Source organism: Culex pipiens, chromosome 3 (genome assembly GCF_016801865.2).
Source record: "Culex pipiens pallens isolate TS chromosome 3, TS_CPP_V2, whole genome shotgun sequence".
Lineage (NCBI taxonomy): Eukaryota > Metazoa > Arthropoda > Insecta > Diptera > Culicidae > Culex > Culex pipiens.
The window spans coordinates 94,005,258-94,024,446 of record NC_068939.1 but is presented as its reverse complement, the minus strand read 5'-3'; the positions used below and the strand labels follow the sequence as shown (position 1 = coordinate 94,024,446).

The following is a 19,189-nucleotide window of genomic DNA, read 5'->3' as shown; positions in this document are numbered from 1 at the left end:
GAATTCCGAAAAACGTATTTTTCATCGAAAAAAAAAACACTAAAAAAGTTTTAAAAATTCTCCCATTTTCCGTTACTCGACTGTAAAAAATTTTGGAACATGTCATTTTATGGGAAATTTAATGTTCTTTTCGAATCTACATTGACCCGGAAGGGTCATTTTTTCAACAAAATTTTTCATTTTAAAATTTCGTGTTTTTTCTAACTTTGCAGGAATATTTTTTAGAGTGTAACAATGTTCTACAAAGTTGTAGAGCAGACAATTACAAAAATTTTCATATATAGACTTAAGGGGTTTGCTTATAAACATCACAAGTTATCGCGATTTTACGAAAAAAAGTTTTGAAAAAGTTACTTTTTGCGTTTCTCTTTGTTTCGTCGTCCGTGTCTGACGCGGGTGACCATGAACGGCCATGATCGATGACGACCAACTTTTTCAAAACTTTTTTTCGTAAAATCGCGAAAACTCGTGATGTTTATAAGCAAACCCCTTATGTCTATGCATCAAAATTTTTGTAATTGTCTGCTCTACAACTTTGTAGAACATTGTAACACTCTAAAAAATAATCCTGCAAAGTTAGAAAAAACACGAAATTTTAAAATGAAAAATTTTGTTCTAAATGAAAAAATGACCCTTCAGGGTCAATGTAGATTTGAAAAGTACATTAAATTTCCCACAAAATGACATGTTCCAAATTTTTTTACAGTTAAGTAACGGAAAATGGGAGAATTTTTAAAACTTTTTTAGTGTTTGTTTCGATGAAAAATACGTTTTTTTCGAAATTCTGAGTACGCCATCAAATTGGGCGTCTTATTTTACATAAAAGTTCCTTTGACACCAAATTTCTATCTCATCGCTGTTTCAGACTGCAAATGATTGAAAAACACCTCATTTTTCGCATGCTCAAAAATGAAAGGGGTCGTACCGCCTCTCCGTCACGAGATATCAAAAAACGGACCTCGGATTCGTGATCAGGAACAAAAGTTACCCCTTAAGACAAAGTTTCACGCAAATCGAAGAGGGGTCGGGGCAACTGCTGTGTGAGTTGGCGGAGAATTTGTAACAGTTGGCCTGTTTGGCAAAATTATTTATTTATTTGTTTCAATGTTTATTGTTATTTATTTACATTTTGCAATAAAATCCACGAGTCAAACTCCGCTTGCACTTTTCTGTAAAACAACCGTTGTATTCACCACGGTAACTCAACCTGTTTTGGACCGATTGCCCGGAGAGAGACTCTTGAGAGAGATGAGCCGATCTTGAACTACCTCAGTGAGAGAACACCACAGCTAGACCCGAGAACACAGTTGCTAAAAAGGGATGGGGAGTTCGCTACTTTTGTCGCACGCAGTTACCCAGAGAGCATCTCAAGGAATGACGTAATTCCAGTCAAACCGATTGAGCGTCCGTTGCGACCTTCCCTATTCTGAGGACTCCAGGGCTCGTTCACTTTGTCCCCAGCTATCAACGAGAGTGGAAGTGCGCTTTTTGTACCGCGAGTTTTTGGCTTTTTGTACAAAAAGTAATTTAGTATTTTGACGTGTTCCTTATTTGGTCTTCTAATTAAATTTCCGTTTTTCGTTAGTTTCCCGTACAGTTATTTTGTGTGTGCGCTAGCTAAAGTAATTTTTCGTGTGCGAACAGGAGCTAGAAGGTAACAGTGCTCACTAGAAAACCGTGCATGTGCTCATAGAATTTGTTCGAACAGGAGTGAAAGAGTTCGCCCGTTAGCAACAGCGCTAACCATTCCCGCAGCAGCACCAGCCCAGCAGCAGCGCGAACACACGAGCAGCAGAAGCAGCAGAGGAAAACGGAGACGAAGTTCCCCGCGCACCGCACTTCTCGTTGTCGCCGTACGTCACCAGGCGAAGCACGAGGACGAAGAGCGTGAGCGCACGCTAGGAGGCGATCCGTCACCACATCGCCCCGGTGAAGAAGGGAGGGTCCCTGAACCACCACTGAAGGACAGCGGAGATCGTTAGTCCCGGCCTGAGTCAACCATAAGGCCGGAGCTTCCTGTCCGGTTGCCGAACGCTGACAGCCGCGGAACCGGGAAACGTCTGAACCGGCCCGAGCCACCCCGTAAGGCTGAGTCCCGCATTCCGGTCAGCTGTTTATCAGCTGACGGCCACGTGTCGTCCCTGAGCTGAGCAACCAGCCACCAGCAGCAGAGAACAACAGCAGCAACAAGATCATCATTCGGTGAGTCCGTTCTATTTGCACTTGTGGGAAGAAGCACGTCCCTAGCTGACGTAGCTCGATTTTTGCCGGCCTAGTGCCGAGGCGGCAGACGCGAGTCCGCCCTTGACGGACGCGTCCAAAGTTTGAGGAGCGAACTTTAATCCCACGGTTTCTACGCCACACGTGGATGACCCCCAAAATCTAAACGCGCGCGCGCGCAATTTCGAAGCAGTAGCCGATTTGATCAGCTGATTGCTGGAAGATGGGAAGAGCACATGAGCACGGTTAGGGAAACAGTTTTTTGGTTGATTGAATCTGGAGTTATGTCACTTTTCGTCGTCTTTTTTCGTTCTGTTTTCTGAATGACAGAGCTTGGCGTCGAATGCACTGCAACGATCGAAGCGCTGCCTGGTGGCAGGTGGCGGCACTGCCGATGATGAGCTTTTAGGCATGGGAAGCAACACACTGGAGTAAGTTGTCTGGGTAATTTCTTGTGGTTGGCGTGACGGATTCTCGGTTTCGTTTAGTGGCAGTTCTCGGTGATCTAGCTGGTTCGATCCTGAATACTCCGATGAGGATCAGTTCAAAATGGGCTCGTCTTTTAAAAGAGTCTCGACCGGGCAAACAAACATGGCGTGCGATCTCCCTTTGGGAGTGGCGCATAAATCACACGCTCACCAGATCGACTAGCAACGGTTACAAATTACCCTAAAACGATTTTGAGTATTTGAAAGTGGTTGAAATTCAACAATATTCTTATTTTTTACGCCCTTGATTGCTCACGTGCTTCATAAATTTATAACTTCAATCTGTAATTTCTCAAATACTTAGTAATGAATTCTTCTAACACAAACCTTTTTTAAAAAATTAATTATATCAGTTCAATTTCCATCCAACATGTTCAAGGTAAAAAAAAGGTCAAACAATTCTAAATGTTGATCTTGGCCGGAAGATGTAAATATCTTATTTTCAAATGATATTACAAAAAAAAAAAAACTTTTAAAAAGGTTGTCAAAAATAAAATAGTTTATATTCATTCCATAAGCGTAAGTTTTGTGGATTAGTGCGCTGACCACGCGGACGCGCTGTCCTGTTTTTGCATGCTCTTTTTCATTTCTTTTATGTCGCTGTTTGTGTGCATGGGGTGATTGGTTATTATAACTTATTGGACATCATAAGTGCAGTACTTCAGGGGACGCGCAGTCCTGTTCTTTTCGCGATAATTTTCATCGTAAATGATCGTAAAAAATTATTCCAACTCGAATCGATCGATTTTATGAAGAGTAAAGCGTCATTTATTTACTATTTTTGAAATTTGCTCGCGTTATCTAAATTGTAAAAATATACTGATAAGTCCAGCCCATAGCACTACTGCTCGGCTGGCACGCGTTCGATAAAAAAAAACTTTTTAAAAGGATCAATTATCTATCTTTCCGCAGCCGGCTGCCTAAGATTTAAAATTTTCAACCGAAAAACAAAATGCTCATGGTCACATCACTGCCACTCGTGAATCCTGACCTCATACCCATCTACTAACCCCCTCAAAACTCATGTGATACTTTGTCGGAGATGCAGTCGATTGGGCGGTCTCTATCACTCAAGTATCGGACTAACATTCCCATCCACTTCCCCGTGACCCTACCACTGGTCGTGGCCGGCGCCGGTATTGATCAGCATGATAGGGGCCTTTGAGAAGTTGCGAAGCGAGGAAAGATAGCTCCCACTTATCTTCCACGGCTCGTGGATGTAACTTCTGGAGGTCCTGATCAATAACGGAGTAGCAACTTCGGGTAGGCACCTATGCTTATGTTTATGCTTAACATCCCGACGCACACGCACACACATTTGTTTAGAATTTGATTCTGAGTCGATAAGTATAAATACAGGTGGGTCTAGGAGGTCAAATTAAAAAAAATCCGAGTGATTTTATAGCCACTTTTCAGTGAGGAAGACAACAAATTGTTTTAACAAATTTGACATTGATCGAGATTACCCTTAAAAACATAGAAGGATTTATTTTTGCCTTTTTTAGGTGTAAGATTTGCATACGTTTGGGACAACACTTCTTTTTATTTCCAACTAATCGAGAAATTAAAAGTGAGAGTGTGTGCAACATGGAGTAAAACTTTCTGTGCAGTTGCTGTGAAGGTTCCCATGGCACTTCGAAAAATTTAACTCCATGTTGCACGCACACACTCTCACTTTTTATTTCCAACTATATTCCTTTTTTTAAGGGATGCGTAAAATAATGAAAATTCATGCGTCATACGGCCCTAGCAATAAAAAGATGATTACGATGCAATTAAACACGAATTGGGCCATTTCTAACAATAAGTCCACCCCTACACATGTCAAGTTCCTTCATAGTTCTTTCAAAATAAGGGCATTTTTGGCGAAAAAAAATCCTGTCAATCATCCCATCGCACGACACCAACACGCAGTTTGTGATTTAGTGATGTGCGCGCGGTGTTGCGTCAATAGTCTGAATAATGGTCGCCACCGTACGCGCAAATTCAATCAATTTCAATATTGGCCGAGAGCCATGACGTGTGGTACGACGGAAGATCCTCTCCAGTCCAAGTTTTTTTCTTGCTCCCATACGCGAAAACCCAACAGATGTCCCTGCCGGCTGGTTCCAGGTGAAGCATCCGTACGACGGATGGTTCCGAGATGGATGCGCCACGTCGCCTGAAGCGCGCCATGACAGCTGCCATTGAACACGTGTTAACTTGTTCGCTTTGAAAGTGAGAGGTTGGCAACACTGTTTGGTTGGTGCGGTCCGAAGGTTCTGGTGCTTATTGTGGATGTTTTCACATGCTGCCGGGGAAATGGAATTATTGATGGTATCAACTAGGAACGATGATGACTACGACGATGATGGATTTGATTACAAGACTTGGGGGAGGGGAGAGAGGCCTGGGGGGTGCCCCCGATGCGATGGATGCATATCAATGAGAGCTTTTCTTCAGCTCGTTCACCAAAATGATGAATGGCACCCGTGTGACGAGGGTATTCTTGCCCGGGGTGGTTCGAGTCTATTGGGTTAATCTATTTCCATGTAAAGAGTACAGAGACATGGAGTCTGGCATAATCCATCAAACTCACGAGCTGCTGGAAATGGCCAAGTCATTTTGTGGTGGAGCTCGTTGGATTTTTATTAGGTTAGGTCGAATTTACCTTGAAAACCACATTGTTGGTTATCATTCGGTCCCTTTTGGCCACAGTTATATGGTAATTCTCTGGTAAGTTATTCTCCCAACGCAACAAGAACACCGTCGAAAAGCTGAAGCGGTGGGACGTCCTGAGCAGCATAAATTGACTAATGGTCGTTAGCAGGAAACTGGAGTATACCAAACCCTTGAGATACTCCCGGTAGCCCGGCCAAAAGTGGATAATTATGTCTCGTAATAAAATTATAATCTACACGAAAGTACCTTCCGCGTTCGAAGGAGGCCCTAGGAAGCTATGCAATGACGGAGTCTCACAAATTAACAAGATTTATCTCGTCCGATAAAGATCACAAAGCACACACACAGTCACACAAGTGGGAGGAAACTCGTGCGACACCCCCGCGGACAGACAGACAGGGCTGCGATGGCACGGCTAAACAAAGTGTGTAATAATGTTGTAAAAAACGAGCTGACATTTATCACCTCTCGTAATATCACACCCATCGCCATTTTGCTGCGGCTTAGGGAGGCGTTACGTCGTCGTAGAAGGCCGATTATAATCCTGCGAGGACTTTGTGGAAGAGGATATGTCAGAATAGAAGAGCTTCATTGGCAGTGGAAGTGGACTCGATGATGGCGTTGGGTTAGGATCACTGGATCTCTCGAAGCATTAATAGTTTTTTTTCAGGTGTCAAGTGTGTAAGGCTTATGCAAATTTTATTTGGATTTTACTGGCGGATGTGCAGTACGACCCCTTTTTAACTTAATAAAACCTCAATGATTGGAATCCTGAAATGGTGATGATGTGGAAATTAGTTTTGAAAGGGATTTTTTTGTAAAATTCTACGCCCGCCTTTTGTAAGCGATTGGTTCTGGGTTCGATGCCCATCTGCTCCCAACGAGAAAGTTAAGAACACATAAATTTGAAAAGATGAATATGAACGAAAAATCAAAGTCGCTCGAGGTGGGGTTCGATCCTCCGTCCTTTGGATTGGTAAGCAAAAATGCTAGCCACTAGGCCATCGCGACTTGGTGAGCGTGGACTGGAATTAGGAATAGGGTAGAGTAGTCATCAATGAGACACGGGGAACAATGATAAAATGGCTCTCACAAGACGTAGTTTCAACCAATCAGGCTCATATTTGGGGGAAAGGTGTGTCTACTAGATACACGTCTGCCATAATAGTGGCTTTGGTTATGGACGCTCCCTTGCAAAGTTATTCATACATGTTTGATTCTGGGGTGTAAAAGTAAATTATGACTTAAAATTACATTTTCACTCATAGACTGCCATTAACACAAAAACTAATATTTCTCCAAATTTCTTTCGTCATTTCACAGGGCATTAGTTGGGCTACAATGTCCTTTCATTAGGTTTGGCCAAAATTTAAAATATACCCAGAATCCAGGGCTGTCTCATTGTTCCCCACTCCTATCAGCCCATGGGTAACTATGAGACACTTTGATTTTTCTTCAATAAACTTTTCAAAATCTATGGAAATCTTTCAAAACATGAATTGGAAGTGAATTTTGGCATATTTAGTGAGTTTGAACTTCATTTAACCAAAAATATAAAGTTATTTGGTAAAATATATGGATTTTACAAAATTTAAATACTTTTTAGTATAACTGTTGTTATTTGAAGTTTCATGTTGACAAAATTGCTTGAAAATGTTCAAAGCAAGTCATCTGCAATGGAACAATACAAAACATGATATTTTACTAGAAAACTATTGATTTTCATAGAGTGTCTCATTGTTCCCCAGCTGTCTCATTGTTCCTGCCAAGTGCGTCTACAATGAGACAGTTGAATAACTCTGACTGTAGACGTCAGATCGATCTCATATTTTGGTCAATGTTAGAACAAACTAAAAGAAAGAAAATGCAACAAAGAGTTCTTTAAAATATGCCAATGAAAAAACACAAAAATCGTTGAAGTTTAAAAACCAAAAGTGTCTCATTGATGACTACCCTACCCTACTGTTACAGAGAGCGAGTTGTGGCGCTATAACCACGGCAAATAGTGTCCAGGGCATTCGTGGAAATACAATGTCCCATTCCAGAGGGTCCCGGAGTATCAAAACCTTCTTAGCATGGTGCTCTCAACGAATACAACCAAATCTCGGAGCGTATGGTGGTGTGTCCCCACGCTTCTTCCTCCCCTGTCGATTCTGAATTGTGTTGTTGTTCGAACAATCAGTGCTCAAACTCAACCCAATTACGAGTCATCTCTGCGATATGGCTTTACGCAGTAGGCCTGGCCGCTTTAACGCTTGTGATGTTTCAATGCATTTTTTTTACCTATAAATGTTTGGGTACCAAAATTTACGTAATTGAAAGACGCAACTTTTGGTACCCAGACATGTATAGGTCATCGCTGAAATTTTGAAGTTATCGCAGTTTTAGTGAAAAAAGTTGATTTTTTGCCAATTTCGTCATTCTCCAGTTTTTGCGCGAGGCGCGTCGAAAACACGGATTTTATTTTCAAAAAATCATATCTCGGAATCCTGTTAATGAACTCCTCCCATACTTTAGTCTGTTATTTAAAAATGTCCGGGGAATCCGATTAAAATATTTCCAGACATAGGCTCTTTGGTCCAGACACCGTCAAAACGGCATTTTCAAGTTTCATACGCCCTTTTCATATTTTAGGCTAGATTTTTTAAACTTCTTACTGTTTTTCTTTTAAAGGCCAACTTATCACCTTTCATTTGCGTATAAGACAATTGAAATCGGTTAAAACGGAGAGGAGTTATGATTTTTCGAAAAAAGTGGTTTTTGCTAAAATCGACGAAAATGGCCATTTTTCAGACCACCCTAACACGGCATAGGTCAGTCTAATGGCCAAGCAAAAAAATTTCAAAAACATTTCAAAAGGGCCAAACATTCAATATTACGCCCTTTAAAAATGTTAGTCTTGATTTGAAAATTTTGAAAATAATGTTTTCGAAAAAACCGAAAAATTTTACAAATGTTTCATATATTAACATTGAAAATCGGACCATTAGTTGCTGAAATATCGTCATTAAAAAATGGTGGGCTGTTTGGGTGAGACTTAGAAATCATCAATTTTCCTGTTTTTAAACCTTTGCATTGCAATATCTCAGCAACTAAAGGTCGTATTAATAAAGTCCGAATAAGCAAAATCTGGAGCAACATTTGAAAGGGGCGGTACGACATTGCTCTTACGGCCTTTCATTACACGTGTTTAAATGGGACGAAAGGCCGTAAGAGCAATGTCGTACCGCCCCTTTCAAATGTTGCTCCAGAAATATAGAAAATTTTCTCAGCTTTTCAAAAATATTTTTTTCAAAAGTGTGCAAACATGTGCACTAATTTAAAAAAAAAATGAAAAACTGCGACTATTTTCAAAAAAGTCACCTATATATGGATTTAACTTGAAAACGGTGCACTTTATCAAAATTTTACTAAAGTATTTTTTGATTACAAAATTGATTTTACATCGAAAAATGAAGTTGAAAAAATTTTGCGACCAATATTTCGATTTTTTGAAAAAATAAGTATTGATCAAAAAATTCATAACTCGGTCAATGATTTTTTGCACAACCTGGAAATTTCTGAAAAGTTGGCATTTTATGTCCTCTAAAACATTAAAAAAATAAAAAAAATTAAAAATAGTGTTTTTTTTGCAAATCAAGTTTTAGTGATAAAAAGTTAAATGTAAAAATCACCAAATTTTTTTTACCATGTATCATTTTTTTCCAGTGTAGTCTGTATCCATATCTACAACTTTGCCGAAGCCACCAAATCTATCAAAAAATTCATTCAAAAGATACAGATTTTTGAATTTTCATACATCATTTTTGTATGGACAGCTGCGAAATTTGTATGGAAAATTATATGGACAAACTAATGATGCAAAATGGCTTCTTTGGGCATACCGAAGGCACCAAAAAAGTTTCAGTCGGTTAATCCGCGTAAATACAAAAATTAAAATTGAAGAAAAAAGACCGATTTCGTAGAGAATTGCTCTATTGTTTCCACCGCGTGCTCTTGTTTTTGTTTTTGTTTATTCAATGTTAAATATAAGAACCCGTTTTTCTCAAAATGTCGAAATGGCGATTGCGTCAAAATAGCACGAAATAAGGATTTCAGTGTCCGCAAACATGTTTGAATGCACTGGTTTTAAGTTGCATCCTCATTCCCCTCCTGGCAAATTATCTACTCAAGAGGGAAATCGTCACCGGTTGAGAAACACTTTTCTACAAAGTTGTAGAGCTGACAATTATGAGTACAGGGTTCGACTCTACTGGCCGTCTCCATCTCAAACTTTAACTCTAAATTCTTAGTTAATATATCAGCCTACCTTTTTTAAGCCTCTTAATACATGTGGAAAAAGCAATCATTCAATTTTTTTCCAACTTCCTACGACAAGGTATCAAGAGCTCATTCCACCAACCCATTCTTCAGGAAGTCATGTCAGAGCAGCAGCAGCAACTTCCCTGCCATGTCTACTTTTCATCTCACCAACATCCGACCTGAACTCCATCTCCTGCCGCTGCCACCGCGTTACGCCTTGCCGCCGCAGTCAATGTTTATCATTAAACCGGGAAAATGAAGATAACATTATTAGGAGACCGAACGCGGCGATAATGAGGCACGTTATGTCGTCTCACCATAATCCAGTCATGTGCTGGGATTCGAAGGTACCCTGGCACTGCTTGGAATGTTTGCTATGCTGCTGAGCTGTGTATCGTACAGAGAGCGTGTCATATCCCTTTTTTTGCACGCCCAAAGTCAAGAATCTCCGGCGTTGTAATTTCTGGGGGATTAGCGGAAAACCACTACGGCACGTACGCGTACAAGCGGAAGATAAGCTCTTATACCTAATCTGTGCCATAATTTTAAACCAAATATTGTCGTTGCTGGGAGGTCGATCTATGTTTTAGCTTGATAATTCTTTAGAATTTCATATGAATGTTTATCAAAAACATGGAGATTCAAAGATTCAAAGATTCAAAGATTCAAAGATTCAAAGATTCAAAGATTCAAAGATTCAAAGATTCAAAGATTCAAAGATTCAAAGATTCAAAGATTCAAAGATTCAAAGATTCAAAGATTCAAAGATTCAAAGATTCAAAGATTCAAAGATTCAAAGATTCAAAGATTCAAAGATTCAAAGATTCAAAGATTCAAAGATTCAAAGATTCAAAGATTCAAAGATTCAAAGATTCAAAGATTCAAAGATTCAAAGATTCAAAGATTCAAAGATTCAAAGATTCAAAGATTCAAAGATTCAAAGATTCAAAGATTCAAAGATTCAAAGATTCAAAGATTCAAAGATTCAAAGATTCAAAGATTCAAAGATTCAAAGATTCAAAGATTCAAAGATTCAAAGATTCAAAGATTCAAAGATTCAAAGATTCAAAGATTCAAAGATTCAAAGATTCAAAGATTCAAAGATTCAAAGATTCAAAGATTCAAAGATTCAAAGATTCAAAGATTCAAAGATTCAAAGATTCAAAGATTCAAAGATTCAAAGATTCAAAGATTCAAAGATTCAAAGATTCAAAGATTCAAAGATTCAAAGATTCAAAGATTCAAAGATTCAAAGATTCAAAGATTCAAAGATTCAAAGATTCAAAGATTCAAAGATTCAAAGATTCAAAGATTCAAAGATTCAAAGATTCAAAGATTCAAAGATTCAAAGATTCAAAGATTCAAAGATTCAAAGATTCAAAGATTCAAAGAGTTAGAGATTGTAAAACTTAAACAATTTTCACTAATTTATTCATAGTCATAGTCAAAATTGCGCTTTCTCAGTGCTAGCCAACCATATCGCAAACTTTGCCCTTGTGAAAAATTAAGCCATTTCTGACTCCAGCGAACGAAAAAATCTGCAAGCACCGGGTAAATATGCATATTAATTAGACAACTTAAATTAACAAAATCTACACTTTAATTAAGAGAAGCAACATCTCCTGTCATATTACATCGTCGCTTGTTGGCCCCCTCCTCCCCCTTCCAGCTCTGAAGAATTTCCAGGCGCGGTCTCGGGATGGTCGTCGTTCCACCCAGCGAGTACAACCCGAGAACCTGTTTCGAGTGCAATCAACGACCCCCACCCGCTAACAGTTTCGGCAAAAATGAAGTTTTGTAGTCAGGTGAGGCAGAAGGGGCAAATAAAAAGCTCACGCGTTCAAAAGTTTATTAAGTGCGGAATGTAGCCCCACCCCCCCTTTTCGGGGGAACTGTTGTCTGAGGAAAAGCTCCTAAAATTATGAACATTGCTGAAGCGTGGGCGTTTTCTGGAAGGAGAAGGAGGGGTGGGTTTCTACCGGAAAGCGCGAGATATTTACACCTCGTTGGAGAAGGTATTTTTCGGGTGTTGTGTAGACACACTTTCTTGCTCGTCGTTTGCGCCCCTTGACTTGCGAGGGAGGTGGAAAAAAGGCTCGTAATAATGACTTGAAAAGTTAGTGCTCAAGTTTTGTGCCAGGTATGACAGGAAGTGCTTGTTAAAAATTTTGGCTGAAATCGCACAATCAGCGGAACTGATTCATCGGATCGTAGTTTGGAAAAGTTGAGAGTGTGTTTTGACACGTTTTGCAATTTTGATGATTGCTATTCATGAAAGTATTCAAACGTTTGACAATAGTTCTAGAGATTTTTTTGAATAGGTCCTGTAAACATATGAGTAATTCTCTACAAATTCAAACGAAATTGGGAAAAGTTGCCTCGACCCATCTTCGATTTGCGTGAAACTTTGTCCAAAGGGGTAACTTTTGTCCCTGATCACGAATCCGAGGTCCGTTTTTTGATATCTCCTGCGGAGGGGTGGTACGACCCCTTTCATTTTTGAACATGCGAAAAAAGAGGTGTTTTTCAACAATTTGCAGCCTGAAACGGTGATGAGATAGAAATTTGTCTTCAAAGGGACTTTTATGTAAAATTGGACGCCCGATTTGATGGCGTACTCAGAATTCCGAATAAACGTATTTTTCATCGAAAAAAACAGTAAAAAAGTTTTAAGAACTCTGCCATTTTCCTTTACTCAACTGTAAAATTTGGAACATCGTCGCCGTCGTGCTAACTTGTCGCACGTGCATTTTGGGCCAAATTTAGTTAAGAACGCCATTTTGTGCAGCTAACAATGCCTCACCTTTTGACCTTCACAGATCCCCAAAATTCGATTCCAATCTTGATATATTCAATAAAAACCGGAAAATCTCCGTGCATTCTTGTCGCTCTTCATATGAAAGAAGTTTCAATCTTGTCGTGCTATCTTGTCACTCCCTGAAAATTGATGTAAGTGCGACAACTGGCCCAAGGGATTTTGTTCAGAACGCGTTTGACGCACGTACAAGTTAGACTAACCTAAACATTTGTAATTAAACTCGGGACTCCAGCAACCAACTTCAACCAAACTTCGGGACAATGCACAAAATGGTCAGCCAAACAAAACGTGTTTGTTATTGTTTACATTGCGTGCTCTAGTTTTTGTTTATTCAAGGTCAAACATAAAAACGCGTTTTTCTCGGAACGTCGAAATGGCGGGTGCGACAAGATAGCACGACGACATCGACATGTCATTTTAAGGGAAATTTAATGTACTTTTCGGATCTACATTAACCCAGAAAGGTCATTAGAGCAATTCTTTTCGAAATCGTTTTTTTGTATTTTTTTATTTGGCTCAAACTTTGTGGGGGTCTTTCCTATGACCAAAGAAGCTATTTTGTGTCATTGGTTCACCCGTACATGTCTCCATACAATTTTGGCAGCTGTTCATACAAAAATGGTACGTAGATATTCAAACAGCTGTAACTTTTGAGTGAATTTTCTGATCAATTTGGTGTCTTGTACAAAGTTGTAGGTATTGTTGAGGACTATTCGACGTCGTCGTGCTATCTTGTCGCACCCGCCATTTTGACGTTCCGAGAAAAACGCGTTTTAATGTTTGACCTTGAATATTCAAAAACGAGAGCACGCAATGTAAACAATAACAAACACGTTTTGTTTGGCTCACCATTCTGTGCATTGTCCCAAAGTTTGGTTGAAGTTGGTTGCTGGAGTCCCGAGTTATAATTACAAATGTTTACGGTAGTTTAGCTTGTACGTGCGACAAACGCATCCTGACTTTCCTGGCCTGAAATCCCTTTGGCCTTTTGTCACACTTACATCAATTTTCATGGAGTGACAAGGTAGCACGACACGATTGAAACTACTTTCATATGTAAAGTGACAAAAATGCACGGAGTTTTTTCGGTTTTTGTTGAATATCTTAGGATTGAAATCGAATTTTGGGGATCTGTGAAGGTCAAAAGGTGAGGCATTTTGAGCTGCACAAAATGGCGTTCTTAACTCAATTTGGCCCAAAATGCACGTACGACAAGTTAGCACGATGGCGACGTATTGAGAAAAAAATAGATGCACGGAAAAACAAATTGCCGATTTTAACATTTTTTTCACAAAAACTCAATTTCCCAAAATACGTACTTTTTATTTTCAAGATTTTTTGATATGTTTTTGGGGACTTTTTTGATATGTTTTTGGGGACTTTTTGGGGATTTTTTGATATGTTTTTGGGGACTTTTGAGCCATAGAGAAGTATGGTCATAAAATTTGCCGCCGAGTTATGATTTTTTGAAAAAATTGTGATTTTTGAAAAAATCGAAATTTCATACAAAACAAATTTGACATTATTTTTTAATGCAATATTGAATTTGCAATCGAAAAGCACTTTACAGATTTTTTTATAAAGGCTTCCGTGTTCAAGATATAGCCACCGAAAGTTTGATTTTAGATTTTTTTAAAATATTGACCATGTGTGACCATTTCTGAAAATATTTTTTTGAAAAGTTCTGAAAATTTGATATAACATTATCTAAAAGACATTGAAGATTGGACCTCTGGTTACTGAGATACAGGGGCTTAAACAAAAAGAAACAGGAAAATTGAAGTTTTTTAAGTCTTACCCAAAAAAACCATAATTTTCTTATGTCGATATCTCAGCAACTAATGGTCCGATTTTCGATGTAAAAACATGAAACATTCGTGTATTTTTTCAATCTTTTCGAAAAAAATATTTTCAAAATTTTTTAATCAAGACTAACACATTTCAAAAGGGCGTAATATTGAAGAATATGACAGTTTTGCCCGTACTGACAATTATCTACTGTTTGATTGCATTGTAGAAAAAACCTGACAGAACGAGGATCGAGCCACCATTTTTTTGATTGTTGATTCGACACGCTACCACCGCGCCATATAACGCTTAAATACATGAGAGGGATGAGCACAATCAAGTTCTTCTTTCTGACCAGTTGCTCGAAGACGGATCAGAAGAAGTGAATATTGGTGAGGACTGCAGATCGTTGACATGTTTACCTACTGTCGGGTAAAATAGATATACGAGCTTGCTCCAAAATCTGTTACAAAAGGTTTAATTTTACATAGCAATCAAACTATGACAGATTTCAAAACTTTTTTTTGTGGTTGTACGTTTTCCGAAATCTGTTCAATTTTAGGATTTTTTGAAGTTGTGAAAACCTGCCTACCGTTGTGTTTTCATCCAACGTCTACTAGTCTTCGACGTTTTGAAAACAACATTGTTCGTAGCAGCATCCGTAAACTGGTCAGCACGCCAAGGATTCGGGAACGACCCACCACTGTGTGGCACCGAACGGTGTATGGCCTGGCCATCACAACTCGTTAGATGTTTGTTTTAGACATTTTAACTACGTTCATTCATGTTTTGATTTAATTGTGTCTTAAAGTGTTTCTAAATCTTAAATTCGTTCGTCGTCAGTCTGTACATCATATTGATGAAGGTGGTGAATAAATAATATAAAAGATGGACTTGGCAACAAAAGTTTACCGTAACTCATATACTACCCTCGATTGGCTTAACTATTAGCCAAATGCAGACCCACCTAATCACGCTCCGGTGCAACAAAATACCATCACTATTAGTTAAACATCTGCAGTGTATCGGAGAGCAAAATTGAGGACAGGGCTTTGGCGAAGAATATAAATTATTCGTCGCAAATTACTGCCGTTGTTGCAGCATTGACATCTTTGCGGGCTGCCGATGCAACTCGAGAACCAGCCAACAAGTCAGTATTTGGCCCAAACATGGTACACCGTAAATTGGGGTGATTTGGGGCAGGTTGGGTTAATAATTTTTAATTTTAATCTTTTGATAAATATTTCCATTTGATTATTTAAAATGTTGGTTCCATCAGTCCCAAATATCCCCATTTGAAGCTACATGTTCATGTGGTTTGAAGACATATAAGAAGTAGAGTACACCAGTACTATCAGCCGAACCAACGCTCGGTGGACCACTTATCGAACAACTTAAAGCCAGTGTGAGCTGACTTGGCTTGGCTTGGCCTGGCCTGGCATGTCTTGTGTCTTAGGACACCGGTTCTCGTAGCATGCTGCATCGAACCAAGATGGTGTAGTTTTTGGGTTCCAGCACCAACCAACCACGCTGGCTCCAAAAACTGCTGGCAGTAAAACTTCATTATTTATACATTGGCTTGTATCGATTTTCTTTGGGAGAGGAGATGTTTGGTTCGAAACGAAACGCCTCGGGCATTTTCTTAGTTTGTTGGGGCTAAGCAGCAGTCAACTGCCGGTGGCCAACAAATCCAATTTTGTGATTGTTTTTCTCGAGATTAAAGACACTGGCGATTTGTTTCAATTTGTGAACACTTGAGCTGATGGTACACCGCTTGGCGTTTGGTGATTGTTCTCTGTGGTCGGTTTTGTGAAGGGGAACTGACTGCAGTACAGGTATCTTAAAGTTTATCTTTTTTATTTGAGGGATTTACAAGATGTAAGCTCATATTCTGTTATTTTATATCACTCTAGTGACACACTACTAGTCACTGGCTTCGGTAGACATGAAATTGCCATTTGAAATAAAATTAACTTTTGTTAGTTTTTAGATACTTATTCTTTTAGAACTTTCATGTTTTTTTGTATCGTAAACAATCTATAGATGTTTCAAAATTCTGGCAATCCTCGGTATGACTTGTTGCATAAACTACTATTACTTTACAAGTGCTTAATAACATTTCTAGCACGAAAGCAAATATCTGTTTTGGAATAAAAAAATAGTAGTTTATGCAACAAGTTGCAAAAAGAGGATTTTTTCAGTACGAGTCGTACATTTATCCAACGAGGTTCACCGAGTTGGATAAATACGAAGAGTGCTGAAAAAATCAAGTTTTGCAACGAGTTCCATACAACATTTTTTGCAATTCCGAAAAACAACCATTGAGTGAAATTTTAAGTCAAATTTTCATGTTTTTGTCAGTAAATCGTTTAAATCAAAAAAAATGTTGAAAAGTGTTACTTTTCGAAACAAGTGCTGAAAAGTTCAGCTTTTCAGCACCCATTTGAGTGCTGAAAAGTAGAGCATTTATTTTGAAAAGTAACACTTTTCAACATTTTTTTTGATTTAAACGATTTACTGACAAAAACATGAAAATTTGACTTAAAATTTCACTCAATCGGAGTTTTTCGAAATTGCAAAAAATGTTGTATGAAACTCGTTGCAAAACTTGATTTTTTCAGCACTCGTCGTATTTATCCAACTCGGTGAACTTCGTTGGATAAATGTACGACACGTGCTGAAAAAATCCTCTTTTTGCAACTTGTTGCATAAACTACTATTGGAGCATTTTTTCTAGTGTTTATTAAAAATAAACGATTTTAACAACACATTCTGGTTCCAATAATCCATTTATTCATTTAAAAGAGTCGAACTTAAATAAAAGGATTTTTTTAAGCCGATCATATTTGTTTCAGAAGTTTACAATCTTCTCACTTTGAATCTGTTAAACCTATACACTCGAGGGAGCTTCGATCTAAACTCTCACCAGAAATCATCTTTTCAACTTCAAAAAGAGTTGGAAAGAAGAACACTTAAAATTAAAGAAATTGCAGGTTCGGTAGTACGACTTGTTTTTTTTTTTAAAGTATTTTTTCAGAGTCAACTTTGGATGTGTTTCACTAACTACTTTAAAAAATACCTTGTGCAAGTATAAACTTGATATTTAAAAATGAACTAAAATTGCTTATGATCAAGCAAAGCTTAAATCGTTAGATATATTGTTTTGCCTTCCTCACTGAGGTGAGGCTACACGAAAAAAAAACAATTCCCAAAATCGTGAATTAAATACACGAGTGCGAGAACCAAGAAGGAATATATTCACGTTCATAGTTCAAAAGCACCATGCTCATGAATAAATTCCTTCGTGGTTCTCACATTCGTGAACATAATTCTCGATTACTAGAATTGATTTTTTTTCTGTGTATAATCCTGCTCTAAAAATGAACTTTTAACTAATGCTCATAGACCCACCTTCACGTATACCTATCGACTCAGAATCGAAAACTGAACCAATGTCTGTCTTTCTGTGTGTATGTGTGACTGTGTTAATGTATGTGTTGTCAAAATTGTCATCCAGTTTTCTCAGCACCATTTTAGACCAAACCGTCTGCAAACCGTTTTCCGATTTTTTTATTTTTCCCGCGTTCAGGAGGTAATTATGATTAACTTTCGTTCTACGAAAAACGTTTCTTCTCTTCTTTTATGTTTTTATTTTAAGTATTTTAATTTGAATTTATTTTTTTTAGATTATGATTGTTTTGGTAGTATTTGGCCTATTCTGCCACCTTCTATAATTAAATTTTGCCTATCTTATTTGTTATGTTGTTACAGTTACTTTAATTTTTTTGCTTGTTTTTCACAATTTCACTATAAAATGGCACCATTATCATTTCAATTGTAAAAAAAGCGTAGAGGCATACACAGAAAAAATATGTGAATTTACTCGACACGGAAAAAATGAATCACATGTAAACTCAGTTGATGTAAACTTGAGATTCGACGTAAACGGTTGAATTACACGTAAAATCATGTTTTTACGTATAATTTGTTGCAAATTTATATCAAATTGCATTTGAATTTAAATGTTTAAAGACTTGCAAAATTATTACATCATAAATGATGTAACAATCAGAAATATTTTTTTGGGTGTAGTCTAGGACACTTAAAAAAATTACTGCATACTTCTTTTTGCTTAAAATATAGGAAATGTTAATAAAAACACAGCCAAAGTTGACCCCTAAAAATTTACATTTTTTAAAACATTGGCAAAGGCACCTAAAACAATAAAATTTCCAACCAATAAATCTTCTAAAATTTTATGAGTTCATCTTTCCAATGCATTTTCAAGATAAAAAATTTGGTTGAAAAATGGATTTTGGTACGATTTTTTAAATCATTGCATTTTTTTACCAATCAAGTGTTATCATTTTTAAGTATAAAACGTGAAAAGCATGCAAAAAATAAAATAAAGATGAATAAAAAGTTTTTGTAAAATATGAAAAATCTAAAAAGGCAAATGTAATAATGTTGGCAGAATCAATCAAATTCTATCAGCAACAAAAACAGAAAAGATTTTTGTACATCAAATTGACCAAGGAGGTAAATAAATTGCAAAAAAAAAAAAACATTAAAAGAGCATTAGAGGATTTAAACATTATATCTGAATAAATTGATTTAAAGTTCGTACGTTGAGTCGAATCACGCAATATTTCATGTTAAATTATTCAATAAATTTATTCATGATCCTTCCAGATTTCAACTTGAATTGATTGTTTGCGCCAATTTAGGCGCACTTTGTTTCAAAATTTATCTTCAAATCTCGTAACAAATACTCTATATTTGATTATCATAACTGAGTCATCTGAAGAATTCATAATTCGATTGTTTTTGCAAGGAGTGTTGGAATTTCAGGAATATGTTTTCAAACATCACCAAAAATTTACCTTATGTGAATAATTTAGAGACAAGTTGA

At 37.7% G+C, this 19,189-nt stretch overlaps 1 long non-coding RNA gene across 1 annotated transcript; it reads left to right on the top strand.

The window, feature by feature from the left end:
- The first annotated feature begins 1,230 nt into the window (after positions 1–1,230).
- On the top strand, positions 1,231–2,467 carry LOC120413429 (uncharacterized). The gene is made up of 3 exons (XR_005604944.2): positions 1,231–1,522; positions 1,586–1,654; positions 1,709–2,467. It is a non-coding gene; the product is annotated as an uncharacterized LOC120413429 (long non-coding RNA).
- Positions 2,468–19,189: the final 16,722 nt, after the last annotated feature.